Source organism: Falco biarmicus, chromosome 2 (assembly GCF_023638135.1).
Source record: "Falco biarmicus isolate bFalBia1 chromosome 2, bFalBia1.pri, whole genome shotgun sequence".
Taxonomy (NCBI): domain Eukaryota; kingdom Metazoa; phylum Chordata; class Aves; order Falconiformes; family Falconidae; genus Falco; species Falco biarmicus.
The window spans coordinates 76,540,221-76,562,117 of record NC_079289.1 but is presented as its reverse complement, the minus strand read 5'-3'; positions in this window follow the sequence as shown (position 1 = coordinate 76,562,117).

Here is a 21,897-nt window from a genome sequence, read left to right as displayed (position 1 = left end):
GAAAAGATGCAGTACATATTTTCTCAACTTTTGATAGTTGCTTTTGACTGGGTTTTTAGCCCTGGTTTTATTTATTTTTCCTCTTCTTTCTCTCTACCATTATTCTGTAAACAAACAAAACAAAAAAAAAAAAACCCAACAACCCATAAAACAACAAGGGAGGGGAACAATAAGCCTGTGTTTGATACATGCCACAGCTTGAAAATGAGGTGAGTGTGTAATGGATAGTGCATGTGTTCTGTGAGAATTGCGGTGCCTGCCAAAACATTATTGTTGTTACCATGTGTGTGAGAGGAAGATTAAGCTAATAGACTCATGCCAGCCATCTCTGAGGTACGTTGTGGGAACCAAGGGGGTGGACGTTCTCTGGCTGAAATAATATGTGTGTGAGTAATTCCCTCCTTGAATTTTGAGTAAGACCTTAGGAAGCTGACCTGTTTTGTCTGTGGATGGGAACGGTCAGTCCCATGCAGTGGGAGATGCTCCTAGTTTTTAACTCTTTGCTTTAGGGCAACACTATTCCCAAACACTCACTGGGCTTGGTGCTAAAATCTCCCCACTGGCAAGGGCCAGGTAGAGGAAGGCTGCCTGTCCTGTCAGCGTTAGGATGATGGAAAATTTTCCTTCCTGAAACGGGGAGGAAAAGTAAAAGCTCAGACATTCCCAAGGCAATTCTACTAATGATATTTTAAAAATCGAATGCATCAGTCAAAGCATTTTATTCTGATCATTCACATTTTTTAATCAGCTACTGCAAGTCACTGATAAGCAGACTTTTCTTTCAGACTTCGTCAAGTGAGCTGTTCCTATCGTACAGATATAGAAACAGTGCAGAAAGTTATAGATGTGTCTACTTTTTAAGGAAACAGACCTTTTGTCAAGATTTGGTTTCTTTCTCTTTTGCTTCAATGAATTAGTATTTTTTACTGAGAATCAACTTCCCCAGCTTTACCACTGACTTTCCTATATTTGTTTCTAGAGGTGTCTTCTAGCTTGAGTCATTTCTTTTAGTCTAACCAGATTTTAATACTGAATAGCACTGCTCTTTACCATCTGCCTGTTTATTCTTCTTCATGATCTATTCTGCTGGAACTTATAAAAAAATCTTTTGAAAACACAAGAAGATGATGCCCATCAGATCACCTCTCCTTTTTATTATATTTTTTTTTTCTAGTAGATAGCAAAGCGCTAGGTTTTTTTTTACAGAAACTGTGTGGGCTTTGACCCTTGGGGATTTTTCTTGTCCAAGTGCTGGACTGTACTGTCCTTAATTAGACTCTTACTCTCCAAGTACTGAGGTGAGGTTGGCTGGACTGTAATTCCTCTCATCACTCTTGACTCCTTTTGTTAAAGCATAGACACTAACAGTCACTTCACTGTCTCGAAGAACTGATGCTATTTCAAGGCTTCAATGTGTCTCCCTATCAGGATCTCTGCTCTTCACACCTAATTTCAGCAGATTGCAAGTCCGGGCCTCTTTGAGTCTCATCCAAAGTTACTGAAGCCAAAAGGAAAACTTCTTTAACCTTTCCCCACCTACACTCTATCCCATCCTGTGCTTGTATCCGAACTTTGATGACTGGTTTTATCTGCCTACAAATGGGTCTGCAGGTTGTGTAGGGATGGGTCTTGATAACAGGGAGGTTACAGGAAGATACATTCCAGCAGCACAACAGATAGGTATTATACTAATAACGTATAACTGCAGCACCATGCATTTAATTTCTCGGGTTTTGTCACAGGAGTAAAAGCAGATGCTTTGGCAGGAGGTAGTGGCGGTGCACGCAGCAGAGGGCAGAGAGTCTGTGCTACCCCTGGGGAGACCTTTCTTCCCACCACAAACACTGCCCCGCTGTATCCCCAGTACTCATGCAGGGAGCAACAAGCCCTCTGCCAGCCTGGGCAAACACCGCTTCTCCAGTGGAGGGAGAGAGGCAAGGCCTCCACTGCCACCCACCAGCTTGCCCTTCTCTCCTCTCACCCTGCTGCCGTTCCCGGGAGGCTTGGCACAGACACAGTTCAGCTGGGCCAAGGATCTGGTCTGTAAGTGTGCCTCCTCCCAGTTTCATGCAGACGTATCTCAGTGCAGTGGGTAGGAGAGGATTTTCTGATGCCCAGTTCAGAATTTTCATGGGCTTTGGTGTGCGGCTGGTTTGGAGAGGAACTGCCCGTGCCCCAGCTCAGCAATGGTTCTCCTGGGTAGAGAGCAGTGGGTTGGATGGGGACAGCTGCCTAACATGCCCGGTGCAGCCATGCTCCCACTATAGCACCACTATTCCTTTCACTTGAAAGCAGAATAGTTACCCCAGAAAGATGCTACAGTTGACAGTTTTGCCAGATGGACTTCTCTGTGAATGGAGAGAAAAGCAAAGCCCAGCTTTAGAAGAAGAATAAGCAGTTTCCTCTTTGGAGTTTTTGCTAGCCTTTACCAGTGGGGTGGAAAGACCAAACAGACATCCTGGAGCATTGCTCAGGGTTTATCCTGGTTGTTGGCACTCCTTGAATTTTCACAGGCTCAGAGCATTTTACTCTGTCAGTACTTCAACTATCGGCTCCTGGAAGGTGAGGATGAGGGAGAGGGTAATAATCTGGAGTGCAAGGCTCTTCTCCCAAGCTTTTCACAGTGTCCCGTCTTGCCCTTTTCAATGTTGGAGTGGGCAGGCCACAGGTCACCTTGAGTGTGCCCTGCCAAGTCATCCACCTGAAAAAAACATATCCTTCTTTCTTTCTTGCACTTGTTTTCAGACTCTGAGTCTAACAGGCCTGGGTAATACATACATCAAGGAAAACTACTTCTGTTACTTGAACAAGGAGGGTTTCGTGTTCAGAGACCCACGTTTCACCTGGACAAGTGTTTATTGTGGAGAACAAGCTCCGCTATGATAACAGACTGTGGCCTGGTAAGAAGAGAAATTCAGCCGTGCGCTTCCCTTATGCTGCAGCTGCAAAACATCTTCAGATCTGTGAATGTTACGTTGTGGTGACGACTGTCTGAGAGAAACTTCTTGGAAGTGTTCCTTTGAATCACACTGTGATGAAGTTGATGCTCCACATTTATGCTTCCTCATTCCTCGGGAAGTTGAACACCAGCAATACTGCTGGCTCTGCCAGCCAGCTTGTAGTTAAAAGATGCTCTAAGTGATGGGAAGGGTAGTTTCCACCAAGGCCATTAACAGCTCTAGTATTGTGCTAGTGGTGACTGTAGCGACCAAAGGGTTGGGACTGTGTATGGAGTGGTTCTTCCCCTTGAACAACCCTTTTTGCTCTTTGATAGGAACAGCAGTCTGTGTGGAAACTTTTGTGGAGACTTTGACTCCCACAAAGCAAGATGTTTACTGGATTACTCAATGGACAATCATCAGGGTGGGAGGGGGCTTAGTGGCCTTTAGAAACGCCGTTGTGATGAGAGGTGATCTGAGGCTGCTGAAGGGCTGTTCAAGCAACTTGGCTGCTCAGCAGTTTGTTTCCAGAGCATATGCAATCTGCAGAGGGGAACTATGCTCAGACTGTTGAGCCCTTGTATTTCTCAGGAGAAGGCGCTGAATTGCACAGGGGTGACCATGACAGTCTTTGTGTGAGCCATGTCAGAAGGAAAGTGATAATGAGGGTTTTTTGAAGATTTTATTCAACAAGTAATTAAGACAAGCAACCTGTCAAAAACTTTCCTTAGTATAAGCTTTGCATTTTTTTTCAGTGCTCCTTCTAATTCTTTAGAAATCTGATCAAAGCCATGGCCTGCCTCTGCAGAATTCATCTTTTGCACTCAGAAGAGACTTGGTGACACTGCTGTCTTTGTTCAGACCAAAGATCCAGCCCGGTAGCCTATGCTTGTTTGCTTAAGGAAAAAGTATAAACCTAAGCCAGGTTTTTCATGGTACTTGCCCTGATGCCTGCCCTCCTCCCAGAAACCAATGCTTTAGGGATGACTTAAGCTAAAATCAGATCCCTGGTGCTAGATGTTGTGCTTTTTCTTCCGCAGAAATGCTGCTAGCAGGACCTTACCATTTAAAACAGGAAAGGTGGTAGAGGCTCATTGGCCCAGGCAGTGTCTTTGGGCAGGACGTGGAGGCACAGATGGATCAAGGCCCTGTAGAGCCCAGAGCCCTTGACTGCTGTTACTATGCTGACCCAGGTAGACTGACCAACCTTTGACAGACTTTGCTCCAGTGGGTTCCAGACTGGGACACTAAACTGCTGTTGTCACACCTTTTAGTGACTTGGCTCTTCCAGGTCTCCCCAACTGTACAAAGGAGGAAGAAGAACTTTTTCTGTCTTTCTTCAGCTACAAGATGCAGCCATTTGACTCCTGGGAGAGACTTTAGGATTAGTCCTGTTATTGGACTCTTTGCTCCATTTTCAAGAACAGCCAAAGCAAACAAAGCCAGCTGCCAGAAACGTACATTGATACAATGCTTTGCACTATGCTACTCTGCATTTAGGGAAGACCAATTCTCCTTTGTACAGTTGGGGAGACCTGCTTGCTTGGTCAGTCAAAGCTACAGGAGCAAACACACTTACTGTGGGGGGACACACAAAGTCATCCCCAGGAGGCATCTGACAAACAGTCATTTCTTTGTGGGCTATGGTCAACAGCCTCAACCTTGGCTTCTGCAACAGGTACAAAACCATGTTGATGATGATTTGAAAATGAGTTGATCCCCAGGAAATCACCCCTTTGCTCACAAGGGCAGAAAATCTGTTCACCACCCACAAACAGAGGTGCCTCTCTGCGACTCTCCCATCAGGTGCTCTTGTGTCAACACCAGCCCCTGTCTGAACAAGTATATGTTGCCCAGCAAAGCACTGAGAACGGACAGGGACCGTGTTGCCTCTTAGTCAAACCGATGTTGCCTTCTTGTTTCCAGATTTGACAAAAAGATGAGAGATTAGGAAAAAAAGTGATTGAATTACAGTTCTAATGTTGAAAGTACTGTGACAATGCACAGATCCAAGTTGCTATATGTTCTCCTCATATGGCTTTATGCCCGCCATACTAAGGAGACTCTCTCAAGACACCAGCATACCCTAGTTTTCCCTCCTCATCAGAATAAGGACCCAAGGAAGCAGTGGGACAGGAACACCTCAGGAAGCAGTACAGGCCTCCTGAAAGGTGGGATTGGACAACTTCAAGAGACCAAAAGTGCCAGGGGCTTTGTAGAAATCCTTACTCCAAGGGATGAGGAATTCAGGCCAGACAGGAGTTGCAATAAATATAAGCAGTCTGGCATGTCCTTCTTGTCAGATCTGTGCCAGGCATGGAGCAGAACAGAGTTTGTTCTTTTTGTACTTCTGGAGTGTCTCCTTGAGCAGCACCTGCTCTCCCAAGCAGTGTTCTGGAGGTGATGGGAGAGTTGTTGCCGAAATCAAGGTCTACAAAGGGTGCAGAGACATGAGACTCTGGGAGAACTGGCTCTGGGTAGCCCTGTGCTCTTGGATAGGTGAAGGGTCTGTTTTCCTTGACCACGTTTCCTGTATTAATACTCAGAGATTGTGATGATGTGTGCAGATGACTTCCATTTATTAAATAATTATTCCAGGAGGTGGTCTGGGTTTGCCATTTTCTTCAGATTTAAATGAATGAGGGTTTTTTTTTTCATGGAAGAGATACTGCTTTGCAGGGTAAAATTATATTTGATGCAGTACTTGTGGCTTTATCCCACTGATCCAGAGTGTCCAGATCCCTCTGTAAAGTGTTCCTACCCTCAAACAGATCAACACTCCTGCCCAGCTTGGTGTCATTTGTAAATGTACTGAGGGTGCACTTAATCGTCTTGTCCAGATCATTGATAAAGATATTAAACAGAACTGGCCCCAGTATTGAACCCTGGGGAACAGCACTTGTGACCAGCTTCCAACTGGATTTAATTCCATTCACCAGCACCCTTTGGGCTAAGCCATCCAGCCATTGTTTTACCCAACATAGAGTACACTTGTCCAAGCTGTGAGCAGCCAGTTTCTCCAGGAGAATGCTGTGGGAAACAGTGTGGAAGGATTTACTGAAGTCTAGGTAGACAACATCCACTGCCTTTCCCTCATCCACTAAGTGGGTTGCCTTGTCACAGAAGGAAATCAGGTCAGTAAAGGAGGATCTGCCTTTCATAAAACCATGCTGACTGGGCCTGATTCCCTGGTTGTCCTGTTCATGCTGTGTGATGGCACTTAATATCACCTGCTCCATAAACTGCCCTGGCACCAAGGTCACCTTGACAAGCCTGTAGTTCCCTGGATCCTCCCTCCAGCCCTTCTTGTAGATGGGTGTCACATTTGCTAACTTCCAGTCAACTGGGACCTCCTCAGTTAGCCAGGACTCCTGATAAACTATGGAAAGTTGTAGAGGAATGAAGGCAGTGGGTTGATTGACATGAATGTTGTACAGCTGTAGCTCATTCCTGCTAAGTAGTTAAATAGCACTGAGGATTGTGGGAGAGGGTGTTGGATGGAGGAGCAGCAGCAGTGTGGTCTGATCTCTAGAGGAAGGAGAAACAGCATGAACAATAGAATTTGACCAACAGTAAAAGCCTTGTTGCAGCTTACTAGTTTGTTTGTGCTGCAATAATTGGTGCCCTGTGTGAGGCTGAGTTGGACCCTGACTACAACAGAAAGTGGCTGGGTGAGCACTTCTCTCAGCTTCCTTGGTACCCTTGGGTAGATCCTATCCAGCCCCATAGACTTGTGTGTGTCTAAGTCATGTAGCAAGTCACTGATCATTTCCCTTTGGATTATGGGGGTTTCGTTCTGCTCCCCATCCCTGTCTTCCAGCTCGGGGGCTGGGTACCCAGAGAACAACAGGTCTTACTGTTAAAGACTGAGGCAAAGAAGGCATTAAGTACTCCAGTCTTTTCATCATCCTTTGTCACTATATTTTCCCCGACATCCAATAAAGGATGGAGACTCTCCTTAGCCCTCCTTTTGTTTTTAATATATTTATAGGAACATTTTTTGTTGTTGGTTTTTTTTTTCAGCAGCATTCACATTAAGTTCTAGTTGGGATTCAGTCGTTCTAATTTTCTCCCTACATAATCTCATGACATCCTTCTAGTCCTCTCTGTTCAGCCAGGCCAGTAGTTTTCCCCACCGGCTCATCTTTTGGCACATGGGGACAGCCTGCTCTTACACCTTTAAGATTTTCATTCTTGAAGAATGCCCAGCCTTCCTGGGACTCCTTTGCCCCTCAGGCCTGCCTCCCAAGGTATTCTGTCAACCAATCTCCTAAACAGGCCAAACTCTGCCCTCCAGAAGTCAAACGCAGTGGTTCTGCTGACCCCCTCCTTACTTCTCCAAGAATCAAACTCTATCATTTTGTGATTGCTATCCCCAAGACTGCCTCCAACAATCACATCACCCATAAGTCCTTCTCTGTTTGCAAACAGCTCCAGCAGGGCACCTTCCCTAGTTGGCTGTGTCAGGAAGTTATCCTCTACACACTCCAGGAACCTCCTAGACTGTTTCCTCTCCACTGTATTTTATTTCCAGCAGACATCTGGTAAGTTGAAGATCCCCATGAGAACAAGGGCTATGAGACTTCTCCCAGCTGCTTATAGATTTTTGTCTGCTTCTTTGTTCTGGTTGGGTGGTCTATAACAGACTGCCAGCATAATATCTGCCTTGTTGGCCCTCCCCATGACTCTTACCCATAAACACTCAACCCTATTGTCACCATCTTTAAGCTCTAGACAACCAAAACACACCCTAACATACAGGAATACCCCACCACCTCTCCTTCCTTGACTATCCCTTCTGAAGAATTTATAGCTATCCATTGTAGCACTCCAGTTGCGCGAGTCATCCCACCATGATGGCAACTATGTCATAGTTTTCCTGCTGCACAGTGGCTTCCAGCTCTTTCTGTGTGTTGCTCATGCTGTGTGCATTGGTGTAGATGCACCTCCACTGGGCTATTGATCCTGCCGCTGTTTTGTGGGGAGAAGCCCTAATACCTATGTGACCATTCTCAGGCATTTCTGTGATTTCTAACACACCAAAAACCCTCGTGTCTTTGCTGCCACGTGGATCATTATCCTTTACCTCTACTGAGACAGCAGACTGAAGAACCTTGTTAGCACACTGTCCCTCAAACACTGGCAAGCTGCCCCCAGGCTTACCTCTAGTGAGCTTGGGTTTATCCCTTTCCCCTTTCACACCTACCTTAAAGCTCTTTCAATGAGCCCTGCTAACTCCTCTGCAAAGATACTTTCCCTCCTTAGACAGGTGTACCCTGTCTATTGCCAGCAGGCCTGGCATTGTGTAAACCAGTGATCAAAAACCCCAAAACTATGTCTGTGACACGGGGCTTGGAGCCAGGTGTTGATCTGCTGGTTCTTGCTGTTTCTTCCCTCATCATTCCCTGCAACTGGAAGGATAGAGAAGAACACTGCCTGTACTCCTGATTCCTTAACCGGTTGTCCCAGAGCCCTGAAGTCTCTCTTGATTGCCCTCAGACTTCTTGTTGCAACTTCATCCCCGCCTTCCTGAAAAATCAGTAATGGATAATAATTTGAGGGCTGTGCCAGGATAGGCAGCTTTCTCTTCACATCTTTAACCCAGGCCCCAGAGAGGCAGCAGACTTCCCTAAGAAGTGGGTCCAGTTGGCATATTGGGCCTTCTGTTCCTTTTGGGAGTCTCCTGTGACAGTGAGCTATCTTTTTTGCTTTATGGAAGCAGTTTTGACCCAGGGTGTAGGCAGACGTAACCTTGGAGACACCTCGATGTTAGATGAACCATCGTTCTTGTTATTCAGTTCCACTTGCAGAGCTTCATATCTATCATGCATGGGCACCTGGGCAGGTGGGGCAGTCACAGAGGAGACGCGCCTGCTGCACTGGGCAGGAACCTGTCACCATTGTCCCCTATCCCTTCAGTCACTGTGTTCAGCCAAGCAGAGAAAGGGTAGGGAATACTCCATGTCATGCGTCCTGTCTGCCTGTTGGGCCTGTCTCAGGGAAAGCAGAGTGTGATTCCAGCAGCCTCTCTCTCTCACCCTCCCTGATACTCCTCACCCTCCTCCCCTCGCCTCAGTGCTCTGTCACTAAGCGGAGGAGCTGCTCTCCCCGGGTGCACCTCCCACGGGAACGCTCACTGCTGCAGCCGGGTATGGGTATAAGAGCAGGGCACAGCCGGCAGCCTGGCACCGGGGTGGCTGCATGTTCCCACCAGAGCTCTGTCTGGGCAGCTGTGCCAGCCGTGGTGGGCGCAGAGCCTAGAAAGGCCATGGCTTCTTGCCGGGTGGATACCATTGCTCCCTGGTCAAGCTGGCAGGGCTTCAGTACCCTTCCCGTGTGCCCTTCTGGGCAAAGCACTGCACATGCTGCTGTGCCATGCCCTACTTTCCCACCCTGGTCACTCATGCTCCCTAAGGGCTTCTTTTTATAGGTGTGGGGGCTTGGCCACCATTGCTTCTGGACCCACACAGGTCCCGTCAGCCACTGTGGCATGAGCTGGAGGCTCTCAGCTCCCCCTGAGTCCCCCTGGTTCAGCCCCCTGTGCAAAGCACTAGACTGCTCCGCTGCTGATCGTGCTGGCACTGGAGCTGTTCACCTTAACGATTACTTAGAGCCAGCACTGGGGAATTTCAGAGGGGTTAGTGTCAGAATTGATTTTCTCAGTAGACCTCCTCCTCTTTCTTTTCATGTATCTCGTACTAATATTTTATTTCCCATCCTGAAAGATGCAGAAACTTAGCATGATGGATGGGATATGCTTTTATATATAAAAGTCCCATCTTTTCCTTTGGGACATGATCCCACAGCTGAAGGGGAAGAACAGCTTCCTCTCCAGTGCCACTGCCCAGGCAAGAAGCTTTTGTGGCCCTGCCTGGCTGGCATTGCTAGCAGGCACCAAGGACATGGGTAAAGCAGCAGCCCCAGAGCCCTCTATTTAATTTCCATGTCTTTTAGTGTCACTCATGTGCCTTTCTGTGTGTCCCAGAGCCCTCCATTTGACTTTGGATCTCTCCCTGTTTCTTTCAGTGCCTTTCAGAGCCCCCTACATGTTTTTCTGTGCAGACCAGGGTTGTTTGTGTGCAAACCAGAGTCCTTTGTATGTATTTTCATGTGCCCCAATGACCTCTGTGCACATTTAAGTGAGCTTCTGAGCTCTTGTTTGGCCTTTTGATATGCCCCATAACCTTTTGGTTACAGAAGGCAGAAGCAGAGCCAGGTAACCTCACTGTCTGAGCCTGCAGGGATGGGTTTCAGAGCCCACCTGCAGTTGAATCTGGTGAGAAATGTGAAGGGCAACAAGAGGGCCATCTACAAGTATACCACTTGCAAAAGGAAGATAGGCGAAAATGCAGTTTGCTGCTTAATGGGGTGGGGCACTTGGTGACAAGAGACATCAAAAAGGCTGAGGTACTTAACACCTTCTTTGCCTTGGATTTACTAGTAAATTCTGCCTTCAGGAATCCCAGGTCCCTGCAACTACAGGGAAAGGCTGGAGCACTAAAGACTTACTGTTTGTGGAGAAGAATCAGGTTAAGAAAGATGCAGACTGGACATACACAAGTCCATGGAACATAATGTGATGTACCCACCAGTGCTATAGGATCTGGCTGATGTCACTACAATGCCTCTCTTGATTATCTTTGAACCATCATGGAAACCATGAGAAGGTCCTGAAGACTAGAAGAAAACAAATGTCAATCTTCAAGAAGAGGAAGAAGGAAGATCAATGAAATTACAGGTCAGTCAGCCTTTCCTTGATCCCCGGGAAGGTGATGGAGCAACTAATCCTGGTAGCTTTGTACTAGAACTATCTCATTTTATTTTCAATTTCTATTTAAAGTTGAGAGCTAAATGACTAATGAGACAATACGTTTTAGTTCTTTGGTCTTTGTAGTCGAGACATTCCTGCCTCTAAGGGGCAGGATTTGTCCTCAAGGGTTCCTATCTCTGCTTGTACTTCTTTATATATTTACCTACTTTACAGGGGGTAGAACCACTTAAGATTGGCAAGATGCTTTGAAACCTTTAAATGGGAGCCTCTATAGAAGTATAAAAATACAACTATACATTGTGGTCTTCTTCAAGTCCTTGTTATACATTGTCACACATTACTGGATTTTTGCATTTCTTCATATCCTGAAGGTCTTGAGCCTGAATGTCCATTGTCTCTGAATTAACTATGTCATTGAAGTCAAACACTTTATAGCATCTTGCAGTAGTATGATCCACAGTGGTCGCCTTCTCTCAGCTCCTGATACAAAGCACAACATATTTTATCTGCCATGTGCCCTATGGTGACTACATGATTATCATGAGTTGTTCATGTATTTACAAAGTTCATATGTCCTCTAACAGAGATTTTTAGTGTGCTGGAAGTGAAATCTTCCCACTTTCTTACCTTGCAGGAAAGAATTTGTTCTGTATATTCCATGCCAGCAGTACGTTGTGTATCTCCACTGAAGAGAAGAAGACTGAAGGATCAAACAGGAAGCTTAAGAGAAGTGATCTCAGAAAGAAATCAAAGACTTTTGACTATAGTCACTCAATGCCAAATGATCAAGGCTTTAGAGTTTTGCACAAAGCTAAATAAAAGATTTGGCTGCTACAAGCAGAGTCCTTATTTTGCTATCTCCCTTTACTAATTCTTACTGGGCACTGAAGAGTTACAGGGATCTTTTGTTCATTCAGCCGAGTCAACATGGTTTAAACCTTACCCACTCTGCTGTAACTGTCCACAGCAGCGGTGGCTCACGTGTGGCATAGCTGTGAGTGCCCTGGCAGAGCCCCTGAATGCCTGCTTATTTTTCTCAGTATCTAGCCTGGCTTTATGTCAGAGGGAAGGCAGGCAGGGAAAAAAGAAAGCGATTGTCATGAAGAGAAAGAAGCAGAGAAGAACAGTAAGAGGAATTTGCTGACCAAGCACTAACGGTTGAATTTCTAGGCTAAAGAGAGCATTTCAGGAAATTAAGCAGCGAAATAATGCATTTTCCTCAGAGATGACCAAATTCCTCTGAATGAACCATTTTTGTTGTGTTCAGCCCAAAGTATTTGAAGTCATGAGTCAGACTGAAAAAATCCCTGAGATTTTTTTTCCTAAAAAATTAATAAATGCCTGATAGTTTTTTTTCTAATTCTCTTTTCCCATTTGAGTACTAAGATACTTAACTCATGCTTTCAGGGTTTTGTCAGGCCTTATGCTTCTGTACTGTTATTAGAGGAGTGGTGCTGGGACTTGATGGTAAATACCCGTTGCAGTGAAATTCCCAATCATATCATGAGAGGTGGTGACACTGTATTTCCCTTGCAGTCATTTTAAGCCTTCTGTTACAGTCCAGGAAAAGCCAATATTGCTGCCTTTCCAAGGAGCGCAATTCCCCAGTGTTATTCCCTGCCACCAGAGCACTGGTACATCAGTGGGGATGTGTGGAAATCAGCAGATTGATGCTGAGCTTTAAGACACAAGACCCACTGGCATTTTGCCCCTGTAGCTCTCTGTCATGCTCACACGACATGGGAGCACAGAGGGCTTCTGAGGCAGTTTCTAAAGTTTACGTGGGCTCAGTCCATGTACTTGCTAGTGACTGTTTTTGTGCAGGTGTCAAAGCTGGTTAGTGTGCATACTTTGGAGTGATACTGCCTGGAAAGCATGTGAAAAAATGAAACTGCTTTCTGAAAAAAGCTTCTCCCTGGCAGAACACCAGCTACTCTGGTGTCATGTTTTTAGAGAGCTTCTGCTTAGGTGTCTCCAGTGTTTGCTCGATGATTGAGTTTTGACTTTTGATTCTGTAGATTCAGGGCTCAGTCATGCTCTGGGGAAGTAGCTTCCACCATGAGTATGATTAAATATTTACTGTCAAGGGAGGACTGGGCACTGAAGGTACTGAACATTTGAGGTTCCCAGTCAGTTCTGGGGGGGTCAAAAATGCTTTGGTTTTGGCTGTGGGTGCTCACCACACCCCAGCCAAAGCGGGTCTTCCAAAGGTACTCTTGGCAAGGAGAGTACAGATGTGTGCCACATTTAATGATCAGCATGTCTTACTCTGCTCCTGGGGGCAAAGTGATTTGTTCCCATAGAAGAGGTGCAAGTGAGACAAATAGCAGTTCAAGTTATTTTGATGATGTAGGTAACAAAGAACAAAGAGATAGGGCATATTCACACAGGATAACAGGTTTTCCACCCTGAGCACTTTAACAGTCAAAGACAAGAAACAAGAGAGGAGCCTTCCCCAGCATGGTCAGAGTTCACACAGGGAACTCCTCTCCTCAGTCACTCATTGTTCCTTTAGCCTCACGATGTGAGAAGGTTTACCTTTATGACTAACCCCCTTGGTTACTAGGTGGCAAATGTACTTCAGGTTTCCTCTAGGTATAATGGCTGCTCTTCAGCTGCAGTGTGGTAGACAGAAAGAAACGACATTTCCCCAACGCCAGTGTGTTACCCTTAGAGGCTTGTTGCACAGAAGGAAGGACAATCTGAAGTAAAATATGGTTGCCTGTTTTTAAACACACACTGTTTGTCACAGGCACTTTTCAGTGAGCATTTCCTCCTAAGATCTGCATGTACGAATCTGTCCTTTTCTGTTTGTTTCTGCTTTGAGTCTTTCCAGAAAGAGTCACTTTCAAATACACATTAGAGAGCATCTGTAGCACATAGTTGCTGAATTTGTAGTCAAGAACATCCATGCTGAATCGGTCTGGCCACCGGAAATATAGGAAGTGGCTGCCAGATAACCCAGGTTTCCCATCAAAATAATTAACCTGGCTTGAATTCTGCAAGCTGACTGAATTGCTGATGAGTTTTTATATAAAGATATTCCTACAGACCCACCATCATACTCGTCCAGGAATGATGCATATTAGTAACTGAATCAACGTTAGCCTCTATAAAGCCAGGGCCTGCAATTACTGTCCTTTCTCAGATGGAAAATCTGAGACACAGAGGAAAACTGCCATTAAACATCCACAGAGCCACATTCTTGCCTTCCTCTACATATTTCCTAAAACAATCTATTTTGGTACAGTAAACAACTGATGTGAGGGACTACTGCTTGGCCTGATGACCAGCCTGGGCTCCCTTCTGCATCATACTCGCTTGCTGTCTGGTGATCTCTCCTTTCTTATAGATAGGGACTTACTCTCCTTGACTTCTCAAGAGTGTAGTGTAAGGGGCCTTGACACCTGATTGGAGTCCATAAGGACAATTTTAAATAATAAGGGCAACAATAACAAAAGCAAAATCAAGAAAATATGACTGAAGATTTAAAAGATGTGCATGGGATTCAGCTTTAATTTCTCTAGTCAGCTTTGCAACAATTTCTCTAGCCAGCTTTGCAAACCTTAATCAATGTAATTTCCTCAAAGTCATACAGAGTCTTTGCTGTCAGGAATAATATCCTAGTGACCTAACCCTGGGTTACAAGCAATCTTCCTTCTCTAAATAGTTAATTGGAAAAAAAGATGTATAGCTCAAATACATGGCTCTAGACCTTTTTTTTTTTTTTTTTTTTTTTTTTTAGATTTAAAGTAACTGTTGAGACCACCATTAAAACTGGTCTGAGATCAGACTCTCCTGCTGGATAAATTTTCTTGCTAAACTATTTCAAACAGAAAATGTAATAATCATTATGACACTTTCACAAGCCACCTTGCAGCCAAAAAAGCAAAAAATTAGGAAGAAAATGGCAAGTCATTTAATATCATCTGCCTGTTTCTCTGTTACTGTATTTTGTTCTTGTATTCATGGAAAAGCCTGATAAGTAAGAAACACTAGTGCTGGTGACTGCAGTGAATATCTGAGTTTGAGGACTGAATGAGGTGGCTTTCATAAAGGGAAGAGCTAGATGCTCTCGAGCGAGATGGGGGAAGAAGGGAGGGGGGAAGTGAGAGGATCTTGCTGCATTAAACACCACTTTCTGTGGAAACAATTAGTGCTGTAAGTGTATTCTTGAGGACAGGCGGCTTTACAATGAGATTACTTACAAGCACCATCTCTGCTAAAACACCCATAAAGAGTTCCGCAGTTCTGAGAAGTCATCTTCAGAGACGCTGCTTATTGGAAGTCACAGACAATATTTCATGCTGTACTCTTTTGAAATTAGCTAATGTTTGGGTCATATTCAGCCTTCCAAATTGCCAAAATCTCCAGGGCTTTGCTGTAGGGAAACCTGATGGAGTGTAGACACCGCAAATCGTTTGCAGCCCACAAGGCAGTGTCTTCAGGGGGTGTTAGTGATATGTAGGGGAGGTCTGAGGTCTGCAAACCAGTGTGGGTTCAGAGTCAGGTTCCACTTTATCTGGACCGCCAAAGTTTTCAGAGTTGTGGGTTAGATGAAAGACTGTATTTCCCTTCCCTGCCCCAATTGTGTAATGTGTAACTTGGGATAGCTGGGGTTTTTAAAACCTCAGGAGCTTGCTTTTTGACCCTGTAAAACAAAACAAATCCATGTGTGGCTTCAACTAGGAGCTTTGTTCTAAATATTTTTCTTTTTCTTTTCTTTCTTTTTTTTTATTTTAATTTTTTGTTTTACCCCATATAGCTTACACCTTAGGCAAACAAGCATCATCTAAGAGATATAAATTAAGAAGAAGCTTTACCCACTATAGGTTATCTAATAATTGACTACTACAGAAACCATCTTTAGAAGCAGCTGGCTCTTCTGAAGACTAAGTGCTGGCTGAGTTGGATGATTAGATTTCAGGCATCAATCTCTATGCTTTTGTGTTTGAGCCATCAGCAATTGAGAAGGATATTGGGTAAGACCAAACAGTTCTTGCAGCAAGGAAAATAAAGGAGAAGAGTTAGGGAAATCACCTCACACTCAGGATGTTGAAGAACTTGAATAAATTTCTGAGGTGAGACGTAGTCTTCACTGAAAATCTTTAAGAACAGGTTGAATAAACACCTGCCAACAATGCTGGTGCTGCTGATCCAGCTTTTTTTTTTTTTTTCCTTTCTATAATTTGTAAATGAACTTTGACATTTGTGTTATGGCTACTATCATGTCTTCCTGCTTTAGTGAGCAGTTCCATTTCACCAATTACTACCACATTTGTGAAGGCTCTGCCCAAAAGCTAACTCTATTCTTTAGGGCAATGCAGGAGAGATTTTCAAATTACTTCCTTCACAGGAGTTCTTGGATTTTTGTTGTCATCTTGATCAAATCACACAACTCATTCCAGAGTCTGTGCCTTCCTGCTAAGTCTGTACTTCATACTCATTAACACAGGGCTAATAGCCATCAGTAAATTGCGCCATTATGGACACGAGCTGTGCAAAACTGTTAGAGTATCTTTTGGCAGACATTGGAGGGGGTTCTCTCTGCTCTCAGACTAGATGTACACCTGTGTGATATATAGGTAAACGAGGCAACCTCCTAGAATGGCAGTCTGCTGGGGTCTGCAAAATAGCCACCACCTTGCCGTCCTAACGTGTCTAAGCCAGAGACATAGCAACGAAGGGCCAGAGCATCTTCTATCAACATTATTTGTAGCCTTGCTCTTGCTGCTCCACCATGGGCAGCTGAAGCAAAAACATGGTCTCCCCAATGCCTTAATCTCCTTCATTCTTCTTCCCATGCCAGTTTACCCTGACCTCTTCCTTTACCAGTGTGGACCAAACCCACCTTTTAGTCCCTGAAGTGGAAAAACTGAACTTTGACCACATTGTTGAGAAGACATGCACCAGCTCATTTTATGTAGTCTCACTCATGAGTCCTACCATTGTAATCAGCTGAGGAAGGGCCCAGAATGGAGTAGATTGCAGGACAAATCCTGTCCCTGTCTTCTCTTAGCCTTCACTTTACTAGTACAGAGCAGACCAGGCAAGCGCTCAGATCAGGTTCAAATCAGGCCAATCACAACTACATTTTGCAATTAACTTGAAAGAATGTTGCTGCACATTTTGCCTAAAAATAATTTGTACATTGACCAGAGTCTCTAACGTAGAATCATTACAGATATTTCAGGGATTGATTTAGCATGAATAATTGAAATGTAGTGTAGAGACAACAGTCTCTTTTAAATATGTGGTATTTTCAATATTTATTTCAATACAGGTAGTGGTAGGACTTCATTCTTATCACAGTCTCTGGACCAGTTCTTCTCAGGACTCGGTGGGTGTCCTTGGATAAGAAAGCAGTTGCATCAAATCCTGCTTATATGATTTGACCTTCTAGAGATATGAAACCAAACCTACTAACCTTTATGGAATGATATCCCCCATACTCTTCTATTCCAGAAGAATAAGATGACCAAGCACCAAAACCAAAATAGTGTTAGGTACAACACCATAATGAACATCCCCTGACCATGTCAGGTAAGTTGTGAAAACAGTATGGATTAGTAAAGAGCAAACACAACAATAGTGCCACTTCATGGTGTGTCTACTGTTTCTAGGTTTATGCAAAAATATATTTGATCTTCAGGATTTTGTGTTTCCCCAAAACTATACATATTAATCGATTTAACTCTATCACCTTTCATCATTTCACTGACCTTAGCAAGGGTACCTTTGTGCAGGCCACTCTGGAAGGCATTACCATAAAGGAGTTGGTACAAGCCCTAACAAATATCACTATGCAGAATCCCAGAAGAAAGAGAAAAGTTCTGTAAAGATGAGGCTACTCCGATATTCCATGACCATGTAAGATGGAATTTCACAATGATGTTGAATAACATAAGCAACGTGACAAGAATGGAGTCCTAGACAGTGAGCCTGAGTATCAGTTTGATCCCAGGTACACCAGAGCACCTCAATTCCTTCCCACCCTCCATGGCACTAGATAGAAATGGGTCTACATTTCAGTGGCACCTTGCAGCAAGAAGATCATGCAAGTACCATGCCTTGTCTGATACACTAACTGTTTAGGCTGACACCTGACTGAAAAAATAGCGGTGCTTCTTCAGGTACCTCCCCACAAGTGTTATTCACAGTTCTTGGTAATTCACAAGTTTCCACCTTAAATCCTGAAAAGGAAGGGACACTAATAGCATCAGGATTTCACTTGGAAGACATGTCTGGCTTTTTCAGAAAAACAGGGCCTTTATTTCATCATTTAGAGTATTCTGCTCTTTAGAGCATAATAGCTAAAATTCCTGAGAATGGCATTTGCTGAGATTTTTCTGTAATCTTTTAATGATCTCCAATACCCAGAGTACAATTAACATTATGCCTAATGGATATTTGATATCTGTAGTATCATCCCCCTCCCTCACCTACACTATAGATGCAGTACTTCCATGTAACCTCCTCTGGGATGCTCATTTGAATGGCATTTTTAATTGCATTGCCTGGTACTGGGAGAGGGGTAGTATGTCATTACACAGATGAGCTGTGCTGCCTATGCTTATGTCAAGAGCATAATGACTGTCAAACTGACTTTTAGCTGCAGGTTTTTTGATACTTCCTGTCCTTCTTTGAGCATGATCCGTAGCTCATCCCTGACTCTTCCTGTTGCTTCTGCAATAACTAACAGTTTGCCATGAAGCAGCATTTCAGATGTGAAAGATCAGAGAAACTATAACTACTACATGTATCCCTCATCTAAAAAGAAATTTACATCAAGTAAAGATTTTATGATAGCATATATTTCTTGGTTTACTCAAAGTGTATTTTAGTCTGTTTTCCTCTGTCTTCCGAATTAGTTTTCAAAGAATCACAGAAGCACTGAGTGCTGATCTGAAGGGACCTCTGGAGATCATCTAGTTCAAACCCTGCTTCTAGGATTTTAATTACTTCAAGGATTGAGTCTCCCACAGTCTCTCTGGGCACCCTCACTGTAACAGTTTTGTTTTGTTTAAATTTCTGTATTTCAGCTTGTGCTCATTGCCTCTTGTCCTGTCACTGGGACTTCTTTACTCCTTGGCATCAGGTGTTAATATGCATTGGTAAGATCTCCCCAACAGTTCTCTGCTTGGGACTGAAGTGTCCCAGCTCACTCAGCCTCCCCTTTGTATGTCAGATGCTCCAAGACCTTGACCATCATAGTGGTCCTTTGTTGGACTCGCTCATATGTCTATGTCTTTCTTGCTTTCCTTAAGAAGTCATCAAAAGACTTTCATGCTCTCCAGCTCAGCATGGTGGGTGTTTAAGTTAGTAATGAAACCTGAGACTATGGGTTCCCAGCTCACATTCCTTCACCAAGAAGAGCCCTATTCCCACAAACATCTTGGAAGAGATAAATAGCCCATCAAGCTGAGCCTTTGGACTATATGTAGATCTTCATCATTCTCTGATGCCATTGTGCTTTTAGAGACAATTTCCAGAACTTCTGTATCTTTAATTATATTCCTCAAGTCTTTGTCCTTCGCAGTGTACCCATCCACTGCACTAGAAAAATGCTAATATATCTGCACAGTGTGTGTATACAAAGCTGAGGTGCCTTGCTTCCTTCATGGGAAAGACATGTAAAACCTGACCCTAGGACTGGAATATCAAAAGGATCAGGCCTAAAATTTATAGCGTTAATGCAAAATTAGGAAGTGGACACAGGGAAAAAATTAACAGCATAACAACTGCCACTTGATCTAGCAGAACTTGTCACAACTGGCAGATAGATGGGGACTTTACAACACTGCATGAAGCTGAAACAGCAATTAACAACTACTACGGAGAGTCTGCTATTTATCTAGAGTACATCTTATCTAGAGTACTAACATACCTGAAATTTTGGAACGAAATTTAAGGTCTTGAGAAATCAATTGGATTAAAAAACAGAAGAAAGGACATATAGCTGTTAGGAAAAATATAATAACATTTGTCTAGAAGATTGTGGATTAAATGGAAGGTACAAAATTCTGGTATTCTTCCTTGATGACACTTCTGTTTTCCAGGTACATCCTTGAGCTTGTGTTATTCAAAGCCATCTATGCTGGGAATGTGAACGTGATAGAATAGAAAGGAGTCTGATACACAGATAATTTTGAACGTTGTTTTTCAACTAATGCAACGTCAAAACAAAATGCTGTGAAACAGGTTTCCACACTCCTAGTTTTCCTGGGTAACATGCTTAAAGCTCACATGGTCACACATAAAGCAAACATGCCTGGAAACATTTGTAGTCCCAGCTGACATCTTTCTGATTGTCTACTGGTTTCATGTCCTGTCATGTCAGTTTTTTTCAAAACCCCCACTCTTTCTGGGTGGCTGAAGAAGACCATCCCATACTCCCTCTACCAGATTGTCCATCTTGTTCTTTTCACTGAAGAAAATGTCTGGACCTGAGAAAATGAGGTTAAAAAGCTGGTCACACAAATAGGGTGCAAACAGTGTAAATACGGTTTGTTGACATCCAGAGCCAATGTCCTGCATGTCAGGAAAGGCAGTACGTCACAAAAGTCTTATGTTTTCTTCTTCTTGGTTAAAGCATTTATTTTTCAACCCAACCCCCACCATTTCAGTGCTATTCCTCATGAATTTTTGGTTTGGCTTTTTTCTTTGCTAGAGGATGCAACAAGATATACAGAAAGATCAAGTCCATGACAAATGGGCATGAGGGCAAGTAACAGAAAATTGGCTAGAACTACAGAGAGAGACCTTTCTGATTCAACCTTAGCATAAATAGATCAACAGTGATTTTTCTTCCATTTCATCGTAAACATCTACAATTGTGTTTTCTGTTTTGAATGATCACACTTGCCTTTCATTATAAGAGTGTTTCCAGCGTAACTAGATCACAATTTATTCACAGGTGCAGGAAATCTATGGTATGAAGGATGCTTTTGTAAATACCCTGGCTTATGTGCCCATCCCCATAGAAACTGATTGGACCAGACTGAGAAATGGTACTGAGGTCAAGAGAAAAAAATATGGAGTCTTTCAGTGGCCTCACTAATAAGAAAGGGTCTGGGGCATAGCAGGTAGGTGCAAAGTCATAACCCATAGAGTTTATGTTGCCAGCATAGGAAGGGTTGGTATGGGTGTTTATCACTAGCCACAAGGGTTAGAAATCATTCCCATGAGTATTATGCCAACACATATACAGTGCAGTGTTCTTCTGCATTTTTCTCTACTCGGATAATGACTTCTAGTGATTTTAGTGGTTGCTATAAAAATCACATTAAAACGGTCTTACTGTAGCATGTTTGACTTGGTTTGCTCTTTCCACTAGGTTGTATAAAGCTTCCAACATTTTCCATTTCTTTCATTTCTCATTAGTGTTGATTAGTGCTCAGCTCTCATTCTAACACACTGAGTCACTGATCTACTGCTGGAAGCTTGATTTCCAGAAACTGACTTACCAGATTACCAATTTAATACTGACTGCGGCCTGTGAAATTTAGGAAAACCTTATCCACAACATTGATAGAACGTCTGAGTATTTTCTCTGAGTAAAATCTTTGTCCAGCTGTAATATGTGCGGCAGACCAAACTTAGTCTGACCTCAGGGTATAACTTTGCTTTGTGGAAGTTTTCGAGATTTCAACATGTATTTTGAGTTCATACTGGAATGAAAATAAATTTTTTGGAACATGTTTATAAAACCAGAATGTGTCAAAATATCCCTTCTGGTCCAAGGCTTGAGACTTTCCACTGTGCACACCTACTTATTAGTCCATGTGATTCTGCAAAATGGAAGTCTCTGCATTTGAGTCAGAGCAATTTTTCATTATAGGTAACTTTGAAAGAGGTAAGGCCAGGTCTCAAACGCCTTTACCCCAATACAGCAACACGTCTGTGGGCTAGAAGAAAGCACTACTCTTTCTGCCTTTCTTTTTCACTTTCCCTAGGAAATTGTCATCAGAGCTAGCAGTACCTCACCGTGGAGGTTTCTTCATCCTGTGAAATTTCCTATTCAGCTCTGGCTGACCTTTGACGAAATCTGAGCTGCTTCTGCTTACTGCTGCTTACTTTGAACTACCTCTACCACTGATATGTAAAGAAATTTGTCATGGCTGGTAGATGAGGAGAGGGCAAGAGTCTCTGTCATCCTCACTACTCAGCTGAGCGCAGTGTGGCATC